General features: G+C 39.7%; 1 protein-coding gene and 1 non-coding gene across 2 annotated transcripts in view; both read right to left on the bottom strand.

The window, feature by feature from the left end:
* The window catches only part of DSCAM (DS cell adhesion molecule), a 741,375-nt gene that overhangs the window by 479,415 nt on the left and 234,472 nt on the right, over positions 1 to 27,488 (bottom strand). The window lies entirely within an intron of this gene.
* Positions 21,894 to 21,996, bottom strand: LOC133094213 (U6 spliceosomal RNA). Its single transcript, XR_009701426.1, has one exon. It is a non-coding gene; the product is annotated as a U6 spliceosomal RNA (small nuclear RNA).

Genomic DNA, 27,488 nt, shown 5'->3' with positions numbered 1-27,488 from the left:
ATTCTTCTTATTTAGCTGTTCTGCACGGTTGAGAGGCAAGGCTGAAAGGATGAGCACCAGCGCTACACAGCTCCAGGAACCTGCTGTCTCCCTCCTGTCCTCGGAGAAGCATCGGCGTTCCAAAAGTGGAAAGAGAAACAGAGGAATAGAAAGTGGCACTTCCAAAGAGAAAGCCAAAAGAACGACAGCAGCCCTTTCCCCACCACCAGACCCATCCAATGAGGGAGATGTCTCCTTCAGATCTACAGTGAGGGTTGGGATGGGTGGGCTTCAGCACATGGCATTTCTCAACTCCGATGCAACTGGAAGCTCACCTCTCTGGGAAACGGTGGTTCACTGACAAACCCACATGCATCGACCTAGTAATACCAGTGTGAGCAACACCTGGAATCTGCCCCATGGTCCTGAAATCCTCTGTGTTAGAAATATTTCTATCTTCTTCCACAATCTAGTATTCTATCTCAGTGACTCTACCTGCATGCCGCTGTCAAAGGTTAACTGCTTCATCTACTTTCCATCTGAACCAGATCTCAAACTATATCTAAATCTAATAGGGCTGACCAAATCTGCTGGAAAATTCTTTCATTCTTTTTTTATCTAGAGAAATCGGCACTTACACAATCTTGATGCATTTTCACCTTTTTATCTACCTTTGCGAACTAATTTCACTCTGATTTGTGCCATGTAAATGGTCTTGAGATTACAATGATATGCAGTGTTCTTAAAAAGCTTTCTCTTCACCCAACTTTATAATGGACATTATTTCCTTTGCTTAAGTGTTCCTAAAGTACTGCAGCGATTGTCATAAAAGAACATTGCAGATCATCTGGAAACGGTTTTCTATTTTTTTATTTTTTTTTTTAGTCTAGGATTAGGATGCAAATCCAACCCGGAAATTGAACCATCCCTAAATTGCATCACTGTTTATCTGATTACTGCTCAAAACCATCTGCCCTTAACTGTAAGACAACAAATCAGCGGGGATTAAATAACAAAGCCTCTTACAATGGTCTCTATTGGTGGAGTTTAAAAATAAAAGAAGAAACAGCACATATCCCAACCTTTCACTCTAGATTTTAAAACTCCATCAAGAGTTTTTGTTGATATAATTTGAGTGTTGCTGTTATGAAAGTACTAGAGGGCTTATCTTTAAAACCTCAGAGAGGGCATATGCACTTTTGCACTTCTGAGAATCTCCAGTGAATTCTAGAGACCCAGACAATAGCAGCATCTTATTCAAAGCCGCATTTCATATAGAAGGGCCGATGGTGACATAGTAGAAGTCTGCCGTGGCTTCTGTGAGATCATTGTGTGAAAGACACATTCCGTGTGATAGGTCCTGAAGCTGTGTGAGGTGGGGAGGCCCCTGCATTATAACATGAAACCTAGGAAAATTCACATTTTTCCTCTTTGCTGACAGATGTGTTTTTTATATTATTAAACCAAATCCATATTCAACTCTTCTCTAACCAATCCTTCCTCTTCCAACCAAGTACTGTGGTAAGATAGTGAAACACTTCCCATTCTTAATTCTCAAGACAGTAATCGGTTTTCACCCCAGAGTATACTGTAAACACTTGCCAACAATGTCTGTTTCAATTCTCAAATCCAGTTCAACCTGCAACTTTTTTCTTCTGAATTATTATTTTTTTTAACATTCTAAGGCAGAGTCTTGGTATCACTGAAACAAGACTATTCGAAATGAAGGGTTCCCAAGAGATCCCTTAGCTCAATTTCTTCATCTAACATTTGACAAAACTGAGGCCCAACGGGTTACCTGATTTGTCTGGGCCACAGCAAGAGGCAGAGCTAAGCCTGGAGGAGACCAAGAAAGTTCCAGATCCCTCAGTAGGGTGCTTGTAATCTTGTACAAGTTTATTTTTCAATTTTAAACATCTGATTGCTTGTTTTTTATGATACTACAAATGGTTACATTGGACTAATTTTAAAAGTTCTAGGACATAAGTTACAAGCTGAGCAAAACTGGTCCATTTTGTGGTGAAGTCTTATTTAGGTAGAAGATCCAAGGGAAAGAGTAGCTATCATTCTTATAAAAGTGAAAACCAGATGCTTTAATGTACCTTGGAGTCTGTCACTGACTGTGGGAACTCAGTTCCATGGGGGATGATATTCCTGTGTGAACCCAGCCCCTGAGAGCCGCTCAAGTCTCTCACCATGTGGACAATTCTGGGGAAATCAGGCCAATTCTGACAGTAATCTGGTCAGTAGTAACTGGGATTCCACTGTGTACTGAATATGGTACCGAGTAAAGAAGATAAATAGTGACCCTCCCTCAGAAAATTATACGGAGATGGTTACTCCACTCACACACAGAGGTACATACTCTCCTCATAGTATTCCACTGAATTATGTTTTTAAAAATTACAGAAGTTCTTCCTATTTTTAGGTGTACTTGGAAGATGGCAGACCAAACTGTGAAACATAAAATGTGTTTTGGTAACTTTCTGTAGGATACTAAGTGTAATCTCTCAGTTCTCATAGATATCTCAAAGCTTTTTGTAACCATTAACATATCATATTGGAATTGATCACTTAACACATTGTGTTGGAACCATGTATCTATTTTTTGGTTTCCTCTGTTTACACTGTAAGCAACTCAAGGGCAATGTCAATGATTTCTCAGTACCTAGCACCAAGCCCACATCCTAGCGCATGGAGGCATGCAATAAATGGTTGGTAAATGATGGAATCAATCAATCAATCGCTCAATCAACGAGTGAGGGAATGGGTGAGTGAATGAAACAATAAGTAATTTATATTCCAAAACACTTTATGGTTTTTAAATTGTTAATATGTATATTTTAAAATTCAATATTCAGGCATTTCTATCCCCACTTAGATTAACCTGATGAGGATGAGTGACCAACTCAGGTTTGTATAGCCGTTACATGAGATTACATGAGAAAGCCAAAGCTGAAACCCAGGTAGCTTTCCCTCAGCCTAGGGAACCCAAGAAAGATAAAAGTTCATGTGATTTTATTTTTTAATTTTTATTTTATATTGGAGCATAGTTGATTAACAATGTTGTGTTAGTTTCAGGTGTAGAGCAAAGTGATTCAGTTATACATAACATGCATCTATTCTTTTTCAAATTCTTTTTCCATTTAGGTTATTACAGAATACTGAGCAGCATTCCCTGTGCTATACAGTAGGTCTTTGTTGGTTATCCATTTTCAATATAGCAGTGTGTACGTGTCAATCCCAAACTCCCAATCTATCCCTCCTCCCTACCCTACCCCCTGGTAACCACAGTTCATTCTCCAAGTCTGTGAGTCGGTTTCTGTTTTGTAAATAAGTTCATTTGTATCATTTTTCTTTTAGATTCTGCATATAAGTGATATCACGTGATATCTGCCTTTCTCTGTCTGACTTACTTCACTTGGTATGATCATCTCCAGGTCCATCCATGTTGCTGCAAATGACATTATTTCATTCTTTTTAATGGCTGAGTAATATTCCACTGTATATATGTATCCCACCTTCTTTATCCATTCATTTGTTGATGGACATTTAGGTTGCTTCCATGTCCTGGTTGTTGTAAACAGCGCTGCAATAAACACTGGGGTGCATGTATCCTTTCGAACCATGCTTTTCTCCAGGTATGTGCCCAGGAGTGGGATTGCTGGATCACATGGTAGCTCTATTTTTAGTTTTTTAAGGAACCTCCATACTGTTCTCCATAGCGGCTGTACCAATTTGCATTCCCACCAACAGTGTAAGAGGGTTCCCTTTTCTCCACACCCTCTCCAGCATTGATTGTTTATAGATTTTTTGATGGTGGCCATTCTGACTGGTGTGAGGTGACATCTCATTGTAGTTTTGATTTAAAGTGCATGTGATCTTGAGCTTTGAGACACACAGAGCTGTACTCAGGCAGCTATTTTATAGATGTATACAGAAATGTTTTAGTGGTAAAACCCAAAGAGCAACAACCATTCCTCACTACCAGAAACCGATCATAGATCACCTCTATGGTACTGAGCTATTGAAGACACAATTCAGTTGGCTCTGAAATTTGCTTAAAATCAAGATTCAGTTGCAGTAGTACTTTTTTAATGGTGCTGAAATAAGAATCAGAATGAAAATCTGATCATTGATCCAAATAATATTCTATTTAGCTATAGAAGGTGGCATTAATTTAACTTTCTTATATAAAATAATTATTCCAAATGTGAGTGCAGAACACTTTGACAGGTTTTAAACTAACTTTTGCTCTAATAGTAGAAAATTTATTAGTTGGGTGAGAGAGGTACCAAATGGATAATATTGTTAGATATTGAAGAAACACTTGTCTGTAAGAAAAATAGAATATATAAAATGAAAAGTGATATAGAATATTTGCTTCAATTTGCTCTAAACTTCTTTCCACTTCCAAATCAAGATCACTATATAGAATCACCACCTTTAAGGAAAGACATATCTTGATTTTAATGATGATATAACATTCAGGATATGAGATTATATACGAAGACATCTCATTAGTTCTAATGAGAGGCCAGAAAGATCCAACGTGGATCAACGGAGTTTTGTTTTTTTTTTTTAATTTTGGTTTTTTGTTTGTTTGTTTTCATTTTGTTTGCTTTTGTTGCCGTTTTTTGGTGTCAAATCCAAAAAGATCATCACTAAGACCAATGTCAAGGAGATATATATACCATATCTGTATCTCTCTTTACATATATATACAGTATAACATATCCCTCTATATTATTGAGGCATAATTGACATATAACATATAACATTATAATAATCTCAGGAGTGCAACAATGTTTGACTGTAAGTATTAGGTATACCTGCTTCATGATTTGACAGTATTTTGATTTATGACTGCATTTCACAAGTGTGATCATGGGCCTATTATACCCAAGGACAATATTTTTAAAAGACCTTGTGTCTTTGTATAAATGATACAAGTCTACCTAAATGACTAGCATCCAAGGATCATTAGGTAAATGTATGCCCATCCTTTACTTCAGTCTCAGAAACTGTCCATCATGTATTTCTATCACTGAGAAAAAGATGTCATCACTCGATCATTCCTTTATCAGTTATCGCTAAAATAATCTAAGTTAATTGTATTTATCAAGTACAGGCTCCTATCCAGTGGGTCACTTTGTAGCATGAGATGGGCTTGTGCTTGCAAGTAAAGAAAAACTAGCAGGTAAACTGACCACCAAGTGATCCAGGTCCTACCAGACGTGTCTCATTTATAGCAAGACAGAAACATTGACCGTTCTCTTCGTAGCTTAAGCATCAATAAAAACAAATATTGGAAGATTTCTTCTTTACATTTATTTTTAAAGAGATGGTCCTCTTTCTCTCTCTAAATTTCTCTCTCTGAACACTTTCAATGCTATTTTTACCAAGTTTTCATCCCTTTTCAAAAACCAGCCTGATTATTTTATCACCTTTGGAAATGTAAACCTTGATTGTTCCTGGCAGCTTATGGAGAAATGTCCTTCACTAGGGACGCCAGGATAAAGTGAATTTATGAGCCCAGACATGGATCTGATAAGCAGGTAGAAATCACTTTATGTACATAAAACAGTGCCTGATTAAATGGCAGCCACATTCTTCCCCGGCAACCTGTCTATGTCACTCCAGTAAATAAGCTTTTTTGTTTTTAAAGGAGACCTTATAAGAAACTTAAAGTTTAAAGTGGAAACCTTAAAACAGAAAGGTAAGAGATGCGATTAAGCAAAGAAATCACAAATACTTGGGAATATTTGGAGAATAAACTCAGTTGAGGACAATACAAGTGACAACAAGTGATTATAAGCAGAATAAGAAGCTAAGAGAGGGCTTCCCTGGGGGTGCTGTGGTTACGAATCCGCCTGCCAATGCAGGGGACACGGGTTCGAGCCCTGGTCCGGGAAGATCCCACATGCCGCGGAGCAACTAAGCCCATGTGCCACAACTACTGAGCCTGCGCTCTAGAGCCCGTGAGCCACAACTACTGAGCCTGCATGTTGCAACTACCGAAGCCCACGCGCCTAGAGCCCATGCTCTGCAACAAGAGAAGCCACCGCAATGAGAAGCCTGCGCACTGCAACGAAGAGTAGCCCCCGCTCCCACAACTAGAGAAAGCCCGCGCGTAGCAATGAAGACCCAACGCAGCCAAAAATAAATAAATAAATAAATTTATTTAAAAAAAAAAAAGAAGCTAAGAGAAACGTCCTCATATTTCAAGCACCTCACAGGATCCACAGTCTTGTGAACCCGTAAGAGAGAATTCATCCCTTCCTAAGTGAAACAGAACCTCAGTAGGTCTGGACTCCAAAATGATGTTTAGAATTTGAGACTCACCATAATTATAAACAAATAACTAAACAAGTAAGACAATGTTTTACTGGAGATGGCCAAGATGAATGCCTGGTCAGTGCCTTTTACAGTTGGGGGGCGGGGAGAAAAAAAAAGAAGACTGAGACAAATGTTACATTGTGTTTCCTTTCTTATAGGAATGAAGAAAACCCATTAATAGAAAAAGGTATTTTAAAACCAACAATTAGCAAGAAAAAGAAAAAAATACCCTATGGTCTTTCAATGACTACATGGCAGAAGAAAACGAGTGAGAAGAAAAGATTTATTCAAATGATAATGACAACCAATTGAACATATGCATTGCAGATTACTTTAAATAGTATTTTTAAAGTACTACTACCTCACTGCTTATATACCAAAAAATCACACTTATACATCTTTTTGAAAAGATATAAATATATATATGTGTACAAACATACAAGTGTGTTTATTTTTTAAATGGTCAGTAAGATGAAATAATCTCTGAAAAAAGAAACCAAGTCCTAAAAAGCAGAAAGGATGAAAGGCAGAGAGTTTCAAAGTTTCAGCTGGGGAGCTTGACTCCATATTCCTAGTCCTTTTCTAAGACTCTGATTTTGTGTGTGTGTGTGTGTGTGTGTGTGTGTGTGTGTGTGTGTATGTGTGTGTGTGTGTGTGTGTGTGTGCGCGCGCGCGCATGTCGGGAGGAGAGCAGAGCTAGGCTTTGCATTTTTAGACCTCTCTGGATGATTATTAACATTTTGAAAACTCAATGTTTCAAAGATGTCAGAAGCCCAATCTGAATTTCGCTAAGACCTGTGCACCCTGCACTTTCACTTTGAGAAGCATACCCACCCCCAACCCTGGTCAAGGCAGTCCAGGTCACCTCAAGGTGAGGGAAGCTCTTCTCCAGACAGGGCCTCCACCTGGCTTCTCCTACTTTCCAGTGGGAAATAATGCCCTATCTGACCATGACTTCCTGGCAAGGCAATTCCTGCCAGTGATGCTGGGGAGGTTTACCCACATCAAGAAATTAATATAGTCTGTCCTCTGAGCAGACGTGAGCCTGGTGATTTCGGCTACTGAGAACTGTCAGCTCGGTGGTTGAGCTGGGGTCTGTGGAGCTCAGGGCTCAGCTCTTGCCCCAGGGTTCCCCAATTTCCTCTCCAGAATTTCTGCAGCACTGAATAAAAAAATGACCTGGTTGCTGACTGCCCCACTGGCGAATTTCGAGGATTCCCACTGTCATCCTTTCTCTGTGGGTGTATTTTCCCAATGGGATTATAAACCAGGTGTTGCAGGGAGAAACTCTCTTTACTTTCTTTGTCAGTCAATTAAACCAACTCAAATATCAGTATCAGAATTGGTATCATTTTCTCTTTTTCTCTCTTTTTTTTAATTGAACTATAGTTGATTTACAATATTACGTTAATTTCAGGTGTACAGTAAAGTGATTCAGTTATATATACATACATATATATTCTTTTTCAGATTCTTTTCCATTATAAGTTATTACAAGGTATTGAACATAGTTCCCTGTGCGATAAAGTAAATCCTTGTTTTTTATCTATTTTACATATATAGTAGTGTGTATCTGCTAATCCCAAACTCCTAATTTATCCCTCCACCCTACTTCCACTTTGGTAACCATAAGTTTGTTTTCTACGTCTGTGAGTTTTTTCCTCTTTTGTAAATACGTTCATTTGTATCATTTTTAGATTCCACATATAACTGATATTATATAACATTTGTCTTTCTCTGTCTGACTTACTTAGTATGATAATCTCTAAGTCCATCCATCATTTTCTTTTAATAAAGGCAACAACTGACAATCTGTTACCCTTGTCTCTGGATATCAGTATATAGTCAAGAAAAGAAAAGTATTTATCATCTACCTCACCCCACCAAAACAAATTAGAATCACTTGATATAACTGTTTTTGGAAACCATACTAAAATATTCCTTTTAATTACTATTATTTTTCCTTTATTTCTCCTGTGGCCCACTGACAAATTAGTTCATTGCTAAGAGAATAAGAAAAATATACAGTTGACCCTTGAACAATGCAGGGTTAGAGACCCTGACCCTCTGCGTGGTCCAAAATTCGAGTATAACTTATGGTTGGCCCTCTGGGTCTGAGGTTCCACATCCACAGGTTCAACCAACCATGGATTGTGTAGCACTGTAGTATTTACTATTGAAAAAAATATGTGTATCAGTGGACCTACACAGTTGAAACCCGTGCTGTTCAAGGGTCAACTGTATATATAAGAATTCACCTGAAATTTCTGGTTCTTGTTCTTTCCATTTATATATTATATAAAGTATAGACGGCATTGTGAGTTGATACCTTTTTCTTTGTGGGTAACAGTAGGAAGTGCACATAAAAGAAAATGACGAAAATTCCACCGATGGGGGTGTAGAAACAGAACTCATCAGAAGTTCATGTTGTAGTTCTGGGGCCTGATGGTCTCATTCACACAACACACAAAAATTTGCAAGCATAAAATGTCAATGATTCAGGACATACAAGTCATACAAAAGTCATCTTATTACTACGTCTATTGAAATAGAACGGCACAAAGATAGTTCAGCATTTTGTGACTCCCTATAAAGGCTGTCTTTGTGCTTTCAAAATTTTCCTTTTTTTTTTACAGGCAACACTTTTTGCCAAATTCTCATCCACTATTACTCTTAGAACAGTTAGATGAGAATATATCAAAATCAACTGGCAGAATTCACAGGGAGTCCACATACATTGCCTCAACACAAGGAAGGATCTTGTGTCCACTGATGGAATAAATTGCCTGTGAAGCAGGAGATGCCTAGAAAACCCCAGAGCAGGACAGGAAGACAAGCAGTCAGGTGGGCAAAGTGGTTCTTCGGGGAACTCCTACACCGGGTGGGGATCTGGAGAGTATGATCTGGAAGTTCCCGGCTAGATTCCATGACCCTGCATTCCTGTGAACATCTACAAGCACCTTGAGGCTGACACCTACCCCATACTGAACCAGGTGAAGACGTGGGTGTTTTCTACCCATTGTTAATATTATACTAAGTCCTCCTTGTTTGTGGGGATTACACTAGGGGTCATGGGTTAACAAACAGTGATAAATGCTACTGTGGGGAAAGAAAGAAAAACCTGAAATGGCCAACTTTGATATTGCCAGCAGTACATTGAACAGTATAGTATAATAGCTCAGGATCCAGATTTTGGATTGATAAGGAGCTGGGCTATAGCCTAGGCTGTGTGACCCTCATTTCCACGCCTGTCTAATGACCTGAGCAAAAGGTGATGATCACCAGTCAACAATGGAAACCCAGTCATTCAGACTAAATATGCCGGCACTCAGAGTCCCCTGGTGGCAACATATCCCACATGCAACAGTTCTTTTCAGGGGTACACAAATCCCTAGAAAGCATAACCTACAAAAAGTGTGTTCACATGCGTATGTTGAATACATGTCATTCCATCGTTTTCTCACAGGCAGAAAGTTCTTAGGAAGAAAGTAAACCACGTTGTTTTTGTTTAAGTCTTTCAGCTCACTCTGTTTACACAGTGACAGATCACTGCTTTCAGGGCTGCCATTTGACCATTTATATGGTCACCCTTCAGCTTTGGTTTGGTGAAATGACAAGTCATTTCGTCTATTTCCTCTGGCTTTTCTTCAAATGTTTTACAATTTATATGGGATTTGTGAAGGTTTCTCACAGGGAGATGGTTTTCTTCTCTGTCTGTCTCTCTTTCTCTCTCTTTTTTCAAATCTTAGTTCAATCCCAGATCTCACTATGACACTATTTCATGAAGTATAATAATGACAAAAGCAAATGGAAAAGGTAGTTGTTTCCATTCTTGGAGATGAAAAGGCATGTACAGGCAGTTACTGAAATTGCTTCAGGGATTAAAAGAACTGGTAGCAAAAGTACTAAGGGAGCCTGGATGGGGCGGGGGGAGGCTTTGTGTATATTTCAAATTTTAAAATAACATCTAGAATATTTCACTTTCTAAACTGTTCAATTTACATATTTTTCATTATTTAAAAGTGACTTCAATCATAACTGCCAAACTTGGAAGCCATCAACATATCCTTCAGGGGAAGGGATAAATAAACTGTGGTACATCTGGGCCATGGAATATTATTTAGTGATAAAAAGGAAACAACTATAAAGCCATGAAAAGACATACATGAAACTTAAATGCATGTTATTAAATGAAAGAAACCAATCTTAAAAGACTATGCACTGTATGATTTCAACTCTATGACATTCTGGAAAAGGCAGAATTATGGAGACAGTAAAAAAGATTAGTGGTTGCCAGCAGTTGGGGGTGAGGGAAGGGAGGGATGAAATGGGGGGAGATAGATAGGGAATTTTAGGGCACTGAAACTACTCTTTACGATACTATAATGGTGGAAACCTGTTATTGTACCATTTTCCAAACCCACAGAATGTACAACACCAAGACTGAACGGCAGTGTAAACTACGGACTCTGGGTGGTGATGATGGGCTGATGTCGGCTCACTGACTGTGGTGAATGCATCACTCTGGTGGGGATGCTGATGGGGGGAGCGGGGAGCAGCTGCGCACGTCTAGGAGCACAGGGTATACGGCAACTCTCTGTACCTTCTTCTCAATTTCGAGTGAACCTAGAACTGCTCTAAAATATAAAGTCTTTACATAAAAAAAGACTTTGCTGACTTCTTCAAAGATTAAACGAACCTAGCCATCTGTCCATATGCTGGCCTCTCTTTACGAAGGGTGTGTGCAACTCCTGTAACATAATCTTCTTCTTTCCCAGGTCCTCCAGTGTCACGTAGTGCCCCCTCCCCAGACACAGCACTTGCTCCGAGAAAGGTGAGCAACGGGCTTTCTTCTAATTCTTCACCAGTCATTCCCTTATTTATTTCCCTCACATCATCAGCTCTTCCTGAACTGATTTTTCCACTACCTCTGAAAATAACAGCTCATTAGAAAGTCATCAGAGACTGAGTGAGCAATTGAATATAATTACACAAAATTACACAGATCAGAAACCCGGCACTCCACTATGTGTCTGAGTGTGCGAGGCCGAAGCCTTATATTTTACTACCCGGTGCTGCTGAGGTCACCTTGACAGCCTGAAAAGGGTCAAGGGAAGTGATCCCTCACCGTAATACACACAGAAACTCATTCTTTACTGCCCTAAAAAAATGACTATGGAGGTGACAGCGCTGGGACGTCTGCAGCCCACACGCAGAAAACCAACCGACAGGAGAGAGATGCTACAAGAAAGTGTGTCCAGTGTCTGGCTGATGAAGGCAGTGACTGATGCGCAGCGAGGCAGGCTGACTTCTCCCCGAGCAAAGCTCACACAGAGTGGAAAAGCCCACTGTCATGGAGGGCTGTTGCATCGCCCAATGGCAACACTGCCAGGGTATTCTTGCAAACCGGGACGACTTAGAGGGTGGCTAACCATGTGGGTTTGCCCAGGACTGTCCAGGTTTTTGTGCTGAAAGTCAAGCATGCTGATTACCTCCTCTGTCCCTGAATGACCAGGACGGTTAGTCACCTGAAACCATGCAATCTACGAACACATGGTAGAGGAGCAATGAAAGACCAATCCAGAAATTGGCAAACTTCTACCAGACCAATGACATCGCCTTGATTTCGAAAAAAATATATAATATACACATTATAAAATTTCTTAGTGAAGGAACACCTATAGCTGATTCAGTAACTCACGGTTTTCAGTTGCATGTTTAGAAGCAGAGCTATAAAAACAAGAAAACCAAAGCAAAAATAGCCTCCGAATGGAGAATTCGGGAGGAAGAAGGAAAAGCTGAGGTTGTAATGTTGAGGCTGGGTCGCTGCCTGAGACGAGGACTGAAGTCCCTGAGCCTCAGCCTTCCCGTCCATCAACACCACCCTCTGCCCTGTTTTTAAATTGAACGATGAACACAATACACATATTTGGTCAGCCTTTCCAAATATGAAAAAAAGCAATCACCACAAAATATTTTTGGCAGTTTTTCCCCCTTGAAACCTTGTATTAGAGGGAAGCACACAGTTACTGGAAACAAAGGGCTTTAGGGTAAAAACAGACCATCTGCAGGAAAAAAGAAATTATCAAGCATGAATTTCCCCAAGAGGAACAGCAATGAAAACAATGGTAAGTTTGTCTCATCTAAGTTCTTCACGGAGGCTGAGGAAGTAAATTTGGGGAAACAGTTCTGATTTTGCACAGAAACAAGCTAGAGTGAACAGGCAGAGCTGCTTTATGTATTCAGTTCATCTCCCACCACCATCTTCCTCCTGCTACCTCTCCATCAGCACTGCCGGCTTTCCTTTGTCCTGTTTTTGGGCACATACTCGGGGACGGCACCGAGTACCTCCCCAGCATCACACCAGCCCCGCCGCCTACGGAACAGGGCACTCTGAGCCACTCTGCCCCGCTCTGTAAGCCTGCCCTCGTTCCCGGGACTGCTGTCTAGACCACATGGAGGGAGCCTGCTGATCGATGAGCACATATCAACGGTCAATGAATGTCTGATCGTGTCGGTTCTGTCTGCACAGTTTCAGTGGGGAGGGTGCATCCTCGGGCCATTCTGAAAACCTATGGGGACTGTGTGTTTCCACTATGACTGGAGCCCTGCGGGGTTGCAGAGGCGGGAGAGAAGTGGGGATTCTTGATGTCCTAAATGTGCAGGCCAATCCCACGTGGTGAATAATCCCTCCAAGTCTCACAAACCTTTTGTTTGTTCACATAGATGATAAACTTGTTTGCTATTATCAGAACCTAGAGTCTAATTCTACTTAGCTTACAAATATGAGTATTTTTCACCCAGTTCTAATGCCTACTGAATTTTTCAAGAACATGACTAGTCTGTCAACTAGAGGAAGGTTGTGGTCGTATGTTTTCTTAGCTCGGAACTTCACTCAGTCTTCCACCCTTTTAAAGACACCAATGGCACTCCTGAAAATAATAAATAATATCACTTCCCTACCCATGGAATGTTTAAACACCTGTAAAAGACTTGTATCCAAGTATTAGTAGCATCACCATTTATAATTCATGAATGGTTAAACAAAATGTGATATATGCACACAGGGGAATATTATTTAACAATAAAAAGGAACAAAGTATTGATACAACCTCAAAAGCATCTTGATAAGTGAAAAACAACAGACATAAAAGACTGCAAATACTATATGACTCCATTCACATGAAATGTCCAGAAAAGGCAATTCTGTAAGAAAGTAGATTAGTGGTTACCTAAAGTTGGGGTAGAAATGTGGAATGACTGCTAATGGACATGGGATTTCTTTTTGGGTTAATGGAAATGTTTTAAAATTAGATTTTGGTGGAGGTTTCACAACTCTGTAAATATACTAAACATTGAATTGTACACATAAAATGGGTGAATTTTATGATATGTAAATCAAGCTTGAATAAAGCTATTAAAACCTCAATATATTGAATTAATAATAATCTAAAGACAGGATTAACAAAAATCAGTTTTTAATAAAATCTGTATTTCACTACATATATCCTCAGGCACAAGAGGCTGAAGGTTTGCCCTCTGCATTGAATCACTAGGAATGCAGACCAGGTGTGTGGGTAGGTAGGTAACATTACTTATAAATTTCACTTCAGAAGTGAAGAGTGTATACAACATGTTTGTTATCAAAAGGGAAGTTGGACTTGATAGTGTTGGGAGCCACTGGTATTGTTACTTTTTCTATCATTGCGTGCATTCTTGTCTCTATTTTAGAAATAACCTCAGAGCAGTTGAATAAATTACCCAAGCGCACACCTGTCGACCCGTTCCTGGTTGATCTTTTTCTTGAGGCCAGGCTCCTAAATGCTGGGCTGTACCCAACCTCCCCACGCTATCTCCACTCAAGGAAGCTCTCCCGTCCCCTAAAGCATGTGACTCTCTGCCGGTTTTCATGCGGAACAAAAGCACTGGGTTCTCAAGGCTTATTTGAGGGTGAGACCCAGAGCCTATGTTGGCAGTGAAAGGAGGGGTGATATTAAAACCTGCACAGGACAGAGAGAGAGAAATGGCCCCTAAGGAGGGAAAAGGGAGCTGACTTCAATGGTCAGACTACACGGTAGGGCCTGTAGCCCCTCCACCCCTGTCTGAGAAGTTCAGAAAGATGCCATGATCCTGTCCCCCAGGTTTTCCTTCCGAAGGGTCATGCTTTGTACTCTGTGACTCACCTCCTTGGCCACAGCTGTTTGGGCTTGAGGCTGGCCTGGGGGGTGGGAGGCTGTGCCCTGTGTGGCATGTGAATAGCAGACCCTCTCCCTGGGGAGACTCCATGGGTGATTTACAAAGGCTCTCAGCCGACACGGAGCAGGCAGAAGCTGAAAGGAGGGTGGATAGAGGTCGGAGGTAGTAGAAGCCCTGATACAGTGAGAAAAGAAGAAGGTTGACTTTGGCAGGAAGAGGAAAAGAGAGAGACATAAAAAGGCTGAGACACCGTAAAAGACTCACAGCTCTGAAATAGTGACGGGAACCTGAAAGGGCAGAGCCCAACTGTCCCCTCATGGGTCCCATATTTCTTGAAGCTTTGTGTCTGACTTAAAAATGTGTGAAACAACATTTTATCCATAATACACGCGAGCTTATTCTAGTTCAGAATTAGCATGAGAAATTACTTGGCCTCAAGGAAAATCTGTGTGCCTACAAGATGCACCATATTGATCTGGTTCCTTGCTGTCCTGTAATAATGTTGCTAAGACTACAAGCAAAGACACAAGTACAAAGGACTGTAGCCTTTGCACGCATGCTCTCCTCTGCCAGCCAAGGTACAAGCTTCTCCTCTTGGGCCAGACCTGTTCTAGTGCCCCAGGGATGCTGGGCATCTATGTCTGAATGACCCATGTGGCCAGTGAGGCTTGTAGCACGGGAACGTTTCCCAGCATTTGGGGCAATTCGGTAAGAAGACACTGAACAGAAAAAAGAGGACGTTCTACTCTTATGTAGAGGAGAAGAAGCCATTTGTAGCCACATAATAAACTCTCAGTGGTCAGAGTGGTGGTCCCAGGTCTTTTAGCTGGCTCCAGACTACCCAGGATTTCAGCAGTCTGTTGGCTGTCAATCCCAACAAAAGAATGTTGAGATGCTAACATGTTATGGAGAAGCCTCATGACACTGTCACCATAGAGATAAGCCCCTCGTGAGGAACAGCTGGGATAAGTAACATATCAGATTTAAACTGGGATTTATTTCCACAAAACTCAATTGCTGTCCCTACCTTGTGAATGGCTTCTGAATTATCAACAACCATATGTTTGCAGTCAGTGCCTTGAGGTCTTCAAGATGTGTAAAATCAGCAGCCTGATTCCTCCATCTGTGGAAGGGCTCATGGTTCCAGCTCACATTTTTCTTTACCATTACATTAAAAGGCAAGATTCAACTTTAAGAGAGGGAAAACACCTCCTAATGAATCAAGTTCAGCTACATTTAGGGATCCATAAAGGTCTTCCTCCAAAACTCTAGGTTCCAGCCTTATATTGGACAACTGGACCCTTTTACCTCCTGTCCGTTCCACACACACGTCCCCCATCCCTGACACAGATACCTACAATATATGCATCCTTTCACGTAAACTTTGCACATCAGCTAACAGAAGCTTCATAAAAAGAGAAACAAAAATAAAGCTAAAATGTGAATTCTCAAACCGAAAGGGTAGACACTGAAGTCCTGACTGAAACCCAGTTCTATCCCCCCCCCACTAAATGGATCATTTCACTTTCATCCTTTTCCCACTTTCACATATGTTATTATTGTCCTAAATTTCATGGTTCAGGGTTTTCCAATTAGCCTGCCATAAGCATGTGCTTCAGGAGACAGTGCAGAAGCATTTGGCACTGTTGATGCTGGGAAACTGCAGCTCAGGAAGAGCCAGTCCTCTCTGGGAATATTTCCCGAGATGGTGGCAGGATGCCACAGCCCCGCATAGCTTAACACTTCATCACACAGAGAAAGGAAAAGATGAAAAGTAACAGGACGGAATCTTAATAACGTAATCAAGGGAGTCCCATGTAACCTGCTCTACATTAAAAGACAGCAACCGCTGGACCTGTGACCCTCAACTACACCTAAATAATTGAAGGCTCTCTAGGTAACCACTGATTCTCAAGGCCTGAGTTCATCACAGTTTGGCTTTCGACCGAGCTGCCCACCATCCAACACATTCTTTACTGCTCCAAAGTAATTTGAATTTATCATGCACTGGATTTAGCAAATTTATCTTTAACTGAATTCCAAATTATTTCTAATTCTCCTTTTAGTTCAAGACAGCACGCATTATGCGGCACAGAATGCTTTTAAAACAACATCATTGTTTGAAACATTCAGTGGGGTTGATGCCACATTTCTCTGAAAAAAAAAAAGAAAGTCAGCTAAAGAGAAAAGGAAATAACAGCACCACCAACATAGGCATCCATTCATTTACTCACCCATTTATTCACTCAAGAATTCACTCACTCACTCACTCACTCAAGCATTCGTTAATTCATTTACTCATTCAGTCATTCATGAAAGTATTCACTCATTCATTAACTCAAGCATTCCTTCATTTATTCATTCACTCACTCATTGAAGAGCTATGCGTCACAGCGCTACCTAGTGCTGGGAACTGTGCAAGGTGACAGTCTTGGCCTCCTGGCTCCTCTATAGGCATCTGTTTATGTCACACAAGAAGGGTGGGCATGGGTGTGGGTTGACGACCCCATTCCAAGTGCATAAGCATCTTTCCTTCAGTGACAAGGAGAAATGTCAAACAACAACAAAACAGAAGGAGGGGGTGTTGGCAATATTACTATGAAAGGCATGGGCCTGTGGGCAGAGCCACATTAAGACATTCATGGGTCTTTCCTTCAAAAAAATTGTTTAAAATTATATTTTATGACTAGCAGTATTAAGACAAATGCAATCTACGCTGGATTATGTTCATTTTTCCTTCTGATTTGGAAAGAAATTAAAATATTTTCATGGGATCCTAAAATTATAGTGGCCCTAGACACTGTGCCTATTGTACTAGGGGATAAATTGGCCCTGGCTTCGGGGTCACTCATGCCAGCATCCTAATCTTTCAACACCCATGAACTGCATTGACCGTGCACAAGGCAGCTCACTTCTTAATGCCCAGGTCTTTGTTGCTAAGACATACTTAGGGCTCTTGTTTCTGTTTCTCCTCTCCCCATCAAATAGGAATGAAAATAGAATCGGCTCTCAAGGTCAGTGAACCCTAAGAGTGGCAAGACCACAGAAGTCTCTCCTTGGTTGCTCTGTAACACTGAACCAGAGCATCCAGACTAAGTAAGGCTCATGAAATTGGAGTCAATTTCATCAGTTGCCCACTATGAAGTAGGTTAAACCAAAGAGTTCCCACTTCAGGGAATGAATCAAGTAGGGTCTTTATTTTGTCTCTTATAGTAATTCTCATTTTATACCACACTCTACCTCCCCATCCATCCCTATCTTAATTATTGCTTTTAACATACTTTGTAACTGACGTTTTTTTTGGATTTTGAACTCAGTTTGATCTTAAATCCTCTTTTTTTTTTTTTTAATTGGAGTACAGTTGCTTTACAATGTCAGTTTCTGCTGTGCAGTAAAGTGAATCAGCCACATATATACATGTATTCCCTCTTCCTTGGATTTCCCTCCAGATGAAGCAACCAACAAGGGATTAATCTCCAAAATATACAACCAGTTCATGCAGCTCAATATCAAAAAAACAAACAACCCAATCAAAAAATGGGAGAAGACCTAAATAGATATTTCTCCAAAGAAGACACACAGATGGCCAAGAAACACATGAAAAGATGCTCAACATCACTAATTATTAGAGAAATGCAAATCAAAACTACAATGAGGTATCACCTCACACCGGTCAGATGGCCATCATCAAAAAATCTACAAACAATGAACACTGGAGAGGGTGTGGAGAAAAGGGAACCCTCTTACACTGTCGGTGGGAATGTAAATTGGTGCAGCCACTATGGAGAACAGTATGGAGGTTCCTTAAAAAACTAAAAATAGAACTATCATATGACCCAGCAATCCCATTCCTGGGCATATACCTGGAGAAAGCCATAATTCAAAAAGATACATGCACCCCAATATTCATTGCAGCACTATTTACAATAGCCAGGACATGGAAGTAACTGACTTATTATGTCCATCATCTGTCTGTCCTCACTGGAACATTTAGCTCTACCAGGGCAAGCATTAGTATGTTCTGTTTACTACTGTATTATTATTCCTGACACTTTTCAGGCACAATATAAGCACTACATGAATATTACTTGTTAATTAAGTTGATTTGAAAATGATCAGAAACACTGGTTTGAAAAACATTAAAATTCAGCCTTCAGGGGGCTTCCCTGGTGGCGCAGTGGTTGAGAATCTGCCTGCGGATGCAGGGGACACAGGTTCGAGCCCTGGTCCGGGAAGATCCCACATGCCGCAGAGCAACTAGGCCCGTGAGCCACAACTACTGAGCCCGCGCGTCTGGAGCCTGTGCTCCACAACAAGAGAGGCCGCGATAGTGAGAGGCCCGCACACCGCGATGAAGAGTGGCCCCCACTGGCCGCAACTAGAGAAAGTCCTCGCACAGAAACGAAGACCCAACACAGCCAAAAATAATTTAAAAAAAAAAAAAATCAGTGTTTTTAAAAAAAAAAAAATCAGCCTTCAGGATATTTTGGGTATATTCTATGAGAATTTTTTCTCTACAAACTACAACTCCTGATCTAGTACTGTTACAGAACTCAGGTCTGGCTGCTCGCTGCTCACAAGACAATACCTGAGAGGCAAGTGTTGGCAGAAAGGAAAAGTTGTTTTATTTCACAGGCTGGCAACTGGGGGAGAGGGCAAGTTCATGTCCAAAGGCTGACTCCCCCCCCTTGCCGATCAGTGAGCAAGAGCTTTTAAAGGGGAGTTTCAGGGGTGTATAAACAGAGGGAGGGGGCTACATGCAGAAACAGCACAGTCAGCTCTGACAGTCCTCTTGAAATTGGCCAGCGGTGGTCTGATCAGTGTCATCTTGTTTTAGGTACAGTTAGTCTTCAGTTCCAGGGTCCGTTTGTTCCCATTTCTTTGATGTCAGTTCTCAGAATTGTGGCACCTATGCCATGGTTACAGTCTGGTCATCATGTAGTTAACTTCTTCCACCTGGTGGGGGGGTTCAGTATGTACAAAACAGCTCAAAAAATATGGCTCAGAATATTATCTATAGCCCTTGAGGAGAAACTACAGGTCCTTGACTTTGCTTAATGACTAAACTTTGTCCTGTTTGCTTTTCCTTTGTTTCTGCATTTTCTTATTTCTCTGATTAAACTTATCCTCTGGCTAAAGTTTTTCTACAGACAGAAGGCAGGCAGAGGGAGGCATGGGGGAGGGGGGGGTCTCTCCTGGGAAGGCCTCATAGGGTCCTGTTCTGTTTCCGTATTCCTAGTAGTGCAGCCTAATATTTTTTCCGTCTGTTCATCTTCTCCCACTTCTGATATATAAACTATTTTTGACTAAAGTGTACAGCAAGGGATGCAGAATGTATGTGTACCACCCCCTTCTTCCCCTTTCAAATTCTTCTTCACGTGCCACAATTTCTCATCTAAATTTTATACCAATCTGACAGTTTCTCATAAAGCAAGAAGAACAGAGAGAGCATAGTGGCAAAGTTACTGAGCTAATTTTATTAAGGCACAAGGTGCTTTAGGATATGATTCAAATATTTTTTTCATTAAGATTGGCCGGTCTAGTTGAAAAAAAGACAATGACTTTGGATTAACCATTTCCAATATTCTGAATGTACAAACTATCCCATTTCCCACAAAGGGGAGCTCTCCCAAGCTCTAGGGAATCCTTTGTTGTCCCTGTGGACCACTGCTATCACACAGACACTCCAGGCTGTACATTCAGGGAGATGCTTATGGTAATTACAGGCGGAGATGCACGGAAAAGGAAAAAATATTAAGAATCTTATTTTCTTCCTTATGACATATCAACTCATTTCCATTTTTATTCAAAATGTTATTCGTTGTTATTGATTTTTATTATAAAATTAATATATTCACATTGTAAAAACTTCTGTAAATACAGAAAGATAGAAAAAAAAAAAGAAAAGAACCATGATCACATAATTGCATCTTGCCAAAGCAAAATGCCTTCTATTAACATTTTGATGTACACCCTGTAGACTGCTCTGATGCAGTGAGCAGAATGATGTGAAAGGGGCCCCAGGAGTTCACTCAGGGTAGCCTGGACAAGGGGCCAACTGGAAGCAGGGTCCCCGTTTCTGCTGGCATAAGGGCTGCATCTGAGTGAGGCTTCTTCCCCCTGACAGAAGGGGCTACACCTTCCCATGGGCCTGGGGGTCTCCAGGTGCTGGGCAGCTGGCTCTCTCAGACAATTCCAATAGCAGCCAATGCCTACTAAACCCAGACAGAATGTTTAGTAGGATTTCTCTCAGGCTTACAAGAAAGGAGCATCACGATATGCAGAGAGGTTCCTCGAACGACAGACCCAAGCACTGTCGAGAATACCCAACCCCAGCCTGCATTTCTGTGGGATGATGAACAGATAAGGGACCCTTTCATGTTCTCACTTACATCTATTTTCTTCCTTAATGTTTACTCCTTAACACATACTGTACCACCTTGTAGAATATGCCCTTACCTACTGTGATAGAGAGTTTTCTGTGTCAACTTAGAGGTAGGCTGTAGCACCCAGATATTCAGTCAAACACTAGTGTAGGTGTTACCGGGAAGGTATTTTGTAGATGTGGTAAACATCAACAATCAGTTGACTTTAAGTAAAGGAGATTACCCTGGATAATCTGGGTCAGCACAATCTAATCAAAGAACTTGAAAGAACTTAAGGCAGAAACGAGCTTTCCCTGAAGAAGAAATTCTGCCTGTGGACTGCAGTATCAGATCCTGCCCCAGAGTTTCCAGCCTGTCCTGATGGCTTGCCTTATGGATTTCAGACTCACTCACCCCAACTGCATAATTGTGTGAGCTAATTCCTTGAAATACGTCTCTATCTTTCATCTATCCATTTCCTACTGGTTCTGTTTCTCTAGTGGACCCTGAATGATACACTCACCTTGCACCAGAGTTATATAATTTCATTCATAAGCTTAAGTTCAGTATAAATGAGAAATCTATTTAGGTAAGGTTTATGAAACTTGGGACTTTTTTCCGATTTATTTGTTTCTTTGTTTTTTTCTTCTTCTTTTTCTTTTCTTTCTTTTATTGAAGTATAGTTGATTTACAGTGTTGTGTTAGTTTCAGGTGTACAGCAAAGTGATTCGGTTATACATATATAAAAGAATATATACATATATATATATATATATACACACACACACACACACACACACACACACACACACACATTCTTTTTCAGATCTTTTTCCCTTATAGGTTATTATAAAATATTGAGTAGAGTTCCCTGTGCTCTACAGTAGGTCCTTGTTGGTCACCTATTTTATATATAGCAGTGTATATCTGTTAATCCCCAACTCCTAATTTATCCCTCCCCCCACTTTCCCCTTTGGTAACCATAAGTTTGTTTTCTATGTCTGTGGGTCTATTAAAAACATGGAATGCTTCACGAATTTGTGTGTCTTCCTTGAACAGGGGCCATGTTAATCTTCTCTGTATGGTTCCAATTTTAGTATATGTGCTGCCAAAGCAAGCATGCTTCTTTGTTTTTTATGCTTCCCTTTTTTTTCCCAAACTGAGTTGAAGATATCAATATAGCAAGGTATCATAAATTTAAATGAATATAGAATATTCATATATTCTAGAATGAACATAGACTATTTGTTAATACGTAACTAAGAAATAAAAAAAGGAGGCTTATGGTAGGAAAGTAAGAAGGCAAGAATACATTTAGGAACAAAATAAATGCCAAAAGCTGGGAGAACAGGAGAACTGAGATGAATCGCTACAAAGATCCGTGGACATTCACCAAGTACAAAGGCTGAGGGCAGTGCCCAAAGGCAGAAAGAGATGCCCCCAGGTGCAGAAAGCCAGGAATGGGTCTAGAGAGCAAAGAGAATGCACCAGAAACTCAAAATGCTGGCAGGCAGGGTGTAAAGCAGAAAGAGCATTGCTATGGTTTGGAAAGCTCGTAGCTGGCCTTGCAATGCACAAAGATCTAAAGAGTGTGGCTGGTGCTCTGATCCCAAGCTCTCCAAAGGCAAAGTTTCAAACCCACCTTCACAACGTGTGAAGTTTTGGTGAACTGAATCAAACTTAAGATTCCAAGTCTGCAACAGAGGCAGGTCAGCTGCATGTTAGATTGACTCAGCCTCACACCATCAGCCTGACAGGGAGCACGTCTTCACAGGAGATGAATATGTCTTATCCCAACACAATGTTCAGCATAAAATAAAAAATCACAAGATGCACAAAGAAGTGAGTAAAAGGGGCCTACATTTAAAAGAGGAAACAGTTCATAGAAATAAATATAGCAATGACCCAGATGTCTGAATTATCACTCAGGAATTCCAAAGTATCTATGATGAAGGGGCTAGAAGAAAATGATGACAACAAATATGAGCAGATGATGAATTCCAGCACATAAATGGAAACAGTAAAAAGGAAAATCAAATGGAACTATCAGAATCGAAGTATGTGATGTCAGAGAGGAAGAACGCATAAGCTTATTAGCAGACTTGGACACAGCAGAGTAAAGAATCAGTGAAATCAAAGGCAGGCCAACAGACACTATCTTGACAGTAGATAGAGAATAAAAAGTAAAAAAATAAAATAAAATAAAATAAAACAAAGTATCCAAGACACGTTAACATACTCTCAAGCAATATAAATAACTGGAGTCCCAGAGGTTAGAAGAGATATAGGAAAAAAATTATTTTAAGAGACAATAGTCACTAAATTTGAAATTGATGAAATACATCAATACACATATCCAAGAAGCTCAGCAAACCACAAACATGATAAGCCTTTAAAAAATAATTTTAAAAATCACACCTATCACATCAGAGGCAAACTGCTGAAAATCAAAAATGGAAAGAAAATCTTAAAAGTAGCCCAAAAAACCCAGCCAGGTCATATGCAAGGAAAGCATGAAAAGAGTGATGGCTGAATTTCTCAGAGTGAAAAAGAGTTTTCAGAGTGTCAAAATAATTTTTTTAAAAAAGCTGTTAATATAAAATTCTACATCTAACCAAGGTTTACATCAAAAATGAAAGGTAAATTAAGACAAGTTCAGCCAAAGAAAATCTCAGATTTTGTAGCCAGAAAACCTGTGCTACAAGAAATGCTAAAAGAACTTCTTCAGGGTGAAATATATGATTCCAGATAGAAGCTCAAGTCTGCAGGAAAAAAAAAGAAAACCATAGAAAGTGCAAAATGTAGGTAAAATAGGGGACCTATTTATTATTTTTAATATGTGTATGTTTGTGTGTACAGACACATATCTATGTTTGTGTAATACATATAACATATACAGATTTAAGCTACAATTGTTCAAAGCAAAAATGGTAGCAACATGTTGTAGGGTTCATAGAACACAGAGGAATAAAAGAGCACAAGGAGAGAGAGGGGGATAAATGGAATTATACATGTAATCATGGCGTTCCTACATTTTGTAAAGAGTTTGATATAATTGGAAATTGAACTGTGGTAAGTTAAAGATACGCATTGTAATTCCTAGTGACCCTGAAAAAATAATTAAAAATGTATATTTAATAAGTTAATAGAATTAAATAATTACTTGGTCACTCAAAATAAGTCAGGGAATTAAAAAGAGAAACATACACCAATATGAAAGACCTAAACACAAGTTATGTTGATAATTACATTAAATATGAATAGACTAAATGCCACTTAAAGACGAGATAAATAAACAAGATCCAAATGAATGCATTTTACAAGAAATACACTTAGAACATAAAAGAAACAGATGGTTGAAAATGAAATGTTAAAAAGCAACATACTATCCAGCCACTGTGCATCATAAATCTAGATGGCTTTGTTTATACCAGACTTAGTGCAATTCAAGACAAATAGTAACATCAAAGATAAAGAGGAGTATTTCATAATGTTAATAGTCACTCCACCATGAATGAGTAACTAACCTAAATTTAAATGCACCCTAACAAAATAGCTTCAAAATATATGATGCCCAAATTGACAGATTTTTTTTTTTTTTAAAGAAAGCTCAAATTCACAATGGGAGATTTTAACATGCTTCTCCTTATGACTAATAAAACAAGTGGACCAAAACTTGAATAAAATATAGAATATTTGATTAACACTATAAACCAATTTAACATAATTAACACTTAAAGAACACTCCACTCAACAACTGTGTAATACAGATTCTTGCCAAGAGCACATGGAATATTAACCAAGATAAATCAAACTCTTGGACATTAAAAATCCCTCAATTATTCAAATTATAATAATTCAAAGTATGTTCTCTGAAAACAACATTAACATTGAAATTAATAGTCATAAGATAACTTTAAAAATACTCAACTAGTAGGAAATTAAACAACACATTTCTAAGTAGGTGATGGCCTGAAGAAAATCCATAAGGAAAAATAGAAGGTATTTTGGATTGAATGATAGTAATATTTGTGGTGGTGGGATCTTGAAGATAATCTGGATGTCCATCTCTGAGGAAGTGGATTCATAAAATGTGGTGGATACAAATCATTGACTACAATGCAGCTGCTAGGTACAAGGAATTCAATTTACACATAGCAAAGTGGGAGAATTCCAAACACATAGTGTTCATGAAAATTAAAAGATGTATAACACCCTTTGATTATGTAAATCAAAACCAACATTTGCATAAAACAATAATATACAGTGTAAAACATACCTACAAATATGCATACTCAACATATTAGCACATTTCAAATGGTGGGAGGGGTTATCCTCGAGGAGGTGGGCAATAGGAATAAAAGGAAATAGAACAAAAAGGGAAAGAGTCTCTGTTAGACTAATAACCATCGTGTGCCACAGAATGAGAGTCCCAGAATCCTCTGAAACTGACCCCACACAAACGAAAACTAAACAAACTTTAGACTAGACATAGAGGAAAAAGGAAGAGTGCAGAAAAAAGTTGATATGATGAATCCCCCAAAGTGCAACACAGAGAAGTAAAGAGTTAGACCACGTAAAAGAGAAGTTAAAAGAAACAGAGAAAAGAATAACAAATCCCAAAGCACTTTTAATAGGATTCCTGGAAGAAGACAATGAGAGAGACAATATTTGAAGAGATAAAACCTGAAGGAAATCCCAGAACTGATGAAGAACATGAATCTTCAGATTCCAGAAATATAAGCCAAGCAGAATAAATATTTTAAAAATTCTTAACTAGATGAAACTATAGACCACCACCGAGACAGAGAAAAATATTAAAACCTACCAGAGAGAAAAAGACAGATTACTAGCAGAGTAAGGACAAATAAATTGACAGCAGACAGCTCATTGGCAATGAAATACGGGAGAAAGTCATAAGGAGGTATCACAGAAATTCTGAAGGAAAGTAAATGTCAATATAGAATTCTATATCCAGCTAGGTTACCCATCAAAAACAAAGCATGACAAAGTTCTTTTGAGATATAAGAAGAAAGAGAGAACTTACTACTCTTAGACCCTTACTGGAGAAACTATTGAAGATTATATTTCATCAGGAAGGAAACATGTCCTGCAGTAACAGGCAGGCCTCAACCAGTGAGCTTAGCATCCTCAGCCATGCGCCTTCCGACTGGTCAGGACTCTGTCCCGACTGGTTAGGGTCTATGCCTTACCAGATCTTTACCATTCAGACAATGCTACCAGGCTACCAGAAGCAATGATAAGAACTCTATGCATATATTGGTAAATCCAAATAAATATTAACTTTAAAAAGATGAATAGGGCTGTTAAAAGTAAGGCATAATTAAAATTCTAGACAAAGCAGCATGAAAGGTAGAAGAAAGAGATCGGAATTTAAAAAGTCAAGTTCAGGAGAAGGGTAGACAAGCTCATTAACTTTAAGTTTTGTATGTGAGGGTACATGTCAAAGTCATGGTTGACAACAAAGAATAGAAATAGAATTTGTAACTTCCACACCAATAGAAGAAATAAAGAATGCTAGCAATCTATCAAACAGCAGGGAAGTTCGGTAGGGGAGCAGGAGAATCAAAAACATTGATAAACGAAAATACCAAATATGCCAGAAATTCGAGGAAATATAAATATGCTTACACGACCTACTAAAAATAATCAACTGTGTATTTTTAAAATGTCTTGTAGAGTGGAGCTACAGTGCTCATTAGAGAGAAATTTATAGCTTGAAATGTATTTCCTTTTAAAAGAGAGAAAGGTATTTCCTTTTAAAAGAAAGAGAAAAACAAATCAGCCAAAAATTCAGTTCCATGAGCTAGAAGAATGAAGCAAACTCAAAAAAATCAGAAAAAAAGACATAAAATAAAAAACCAGAAATTAAAATGAAACAAAAGTTACGTTTTTAAAAAGACTAACACTGTAGGAAAGAATCTCAACAAGCACCAACCATAAACAGGAATGAGGGAGGAGACGCTGCTATGGCTAAATCATAAGAGAATCCTTTAAACAAAGAAAGTAACACTTCGATCTTCTCTCAAAGCTCAGGGGGTGCCCTGCCACCTCAGGCAGGGGCAGAAGTCAAGTGTCTGGCTTAACACCGGAGGCCACCTTCTGCCAGACTCGCACACGGCTACTGCTTGAAAGCCGTCTGGGTTACAGGGCTTTGTGTCAAGCTCTGAGCCAGAAGTGCCCACACAGCACCTGTTTATATCTTTTCTCTCCCAGCAGTGAGGTAAGGACATCATCCCTGTTTTACAGGTGTGGGAACAGAGGCTCAGGGATGTCAAACAGCACAGCTAAGTTCGCCCAGCTAGTTAGTGGGGAAACCATGTTTCAAACTCAGGTGTGTCTCAGTTCAAAACTTATAATCCTAAAACTACAGCAACTTTCACAGTTTCTCCCAGCTGTGAGTGTAAGGGGAGCTGGAATGGGGAAAGAAGTACAAAGATGGGTCAAGTCAGCATTTAAACTTTCCTTCACTCTTTCCAAAATGTGACTTTCTAGTTTTGTCCGCCTGGCACAGGATATTTTCCCACTGTTAGGTGGGCCCGCCTGGCGCCGAAGCCTTCCAGGGTCCACTAGAATCTGAATGCACAG

This window comes from Eubalaena glacialis, chromosome 6, assembly GCF_028564815.1.
Source record: "Eubalaena glacialis isolate mEubGla1 chromosome 6, mEubGla1.1.hap2.+ XY, whole genome shotgun sequence".
Lineage (NCBI taxonomy): Eukaryota > Metazoa > Chordata > Mammalia > Artiodactyla > Balaenidae > Eubalaena > Eubalaena glacialis.
The sequence above is the reverse complement of the archived record's forward strand: the minus strand, read 5'-3'. Positions and strand labels throughout refer to the sequence as shown.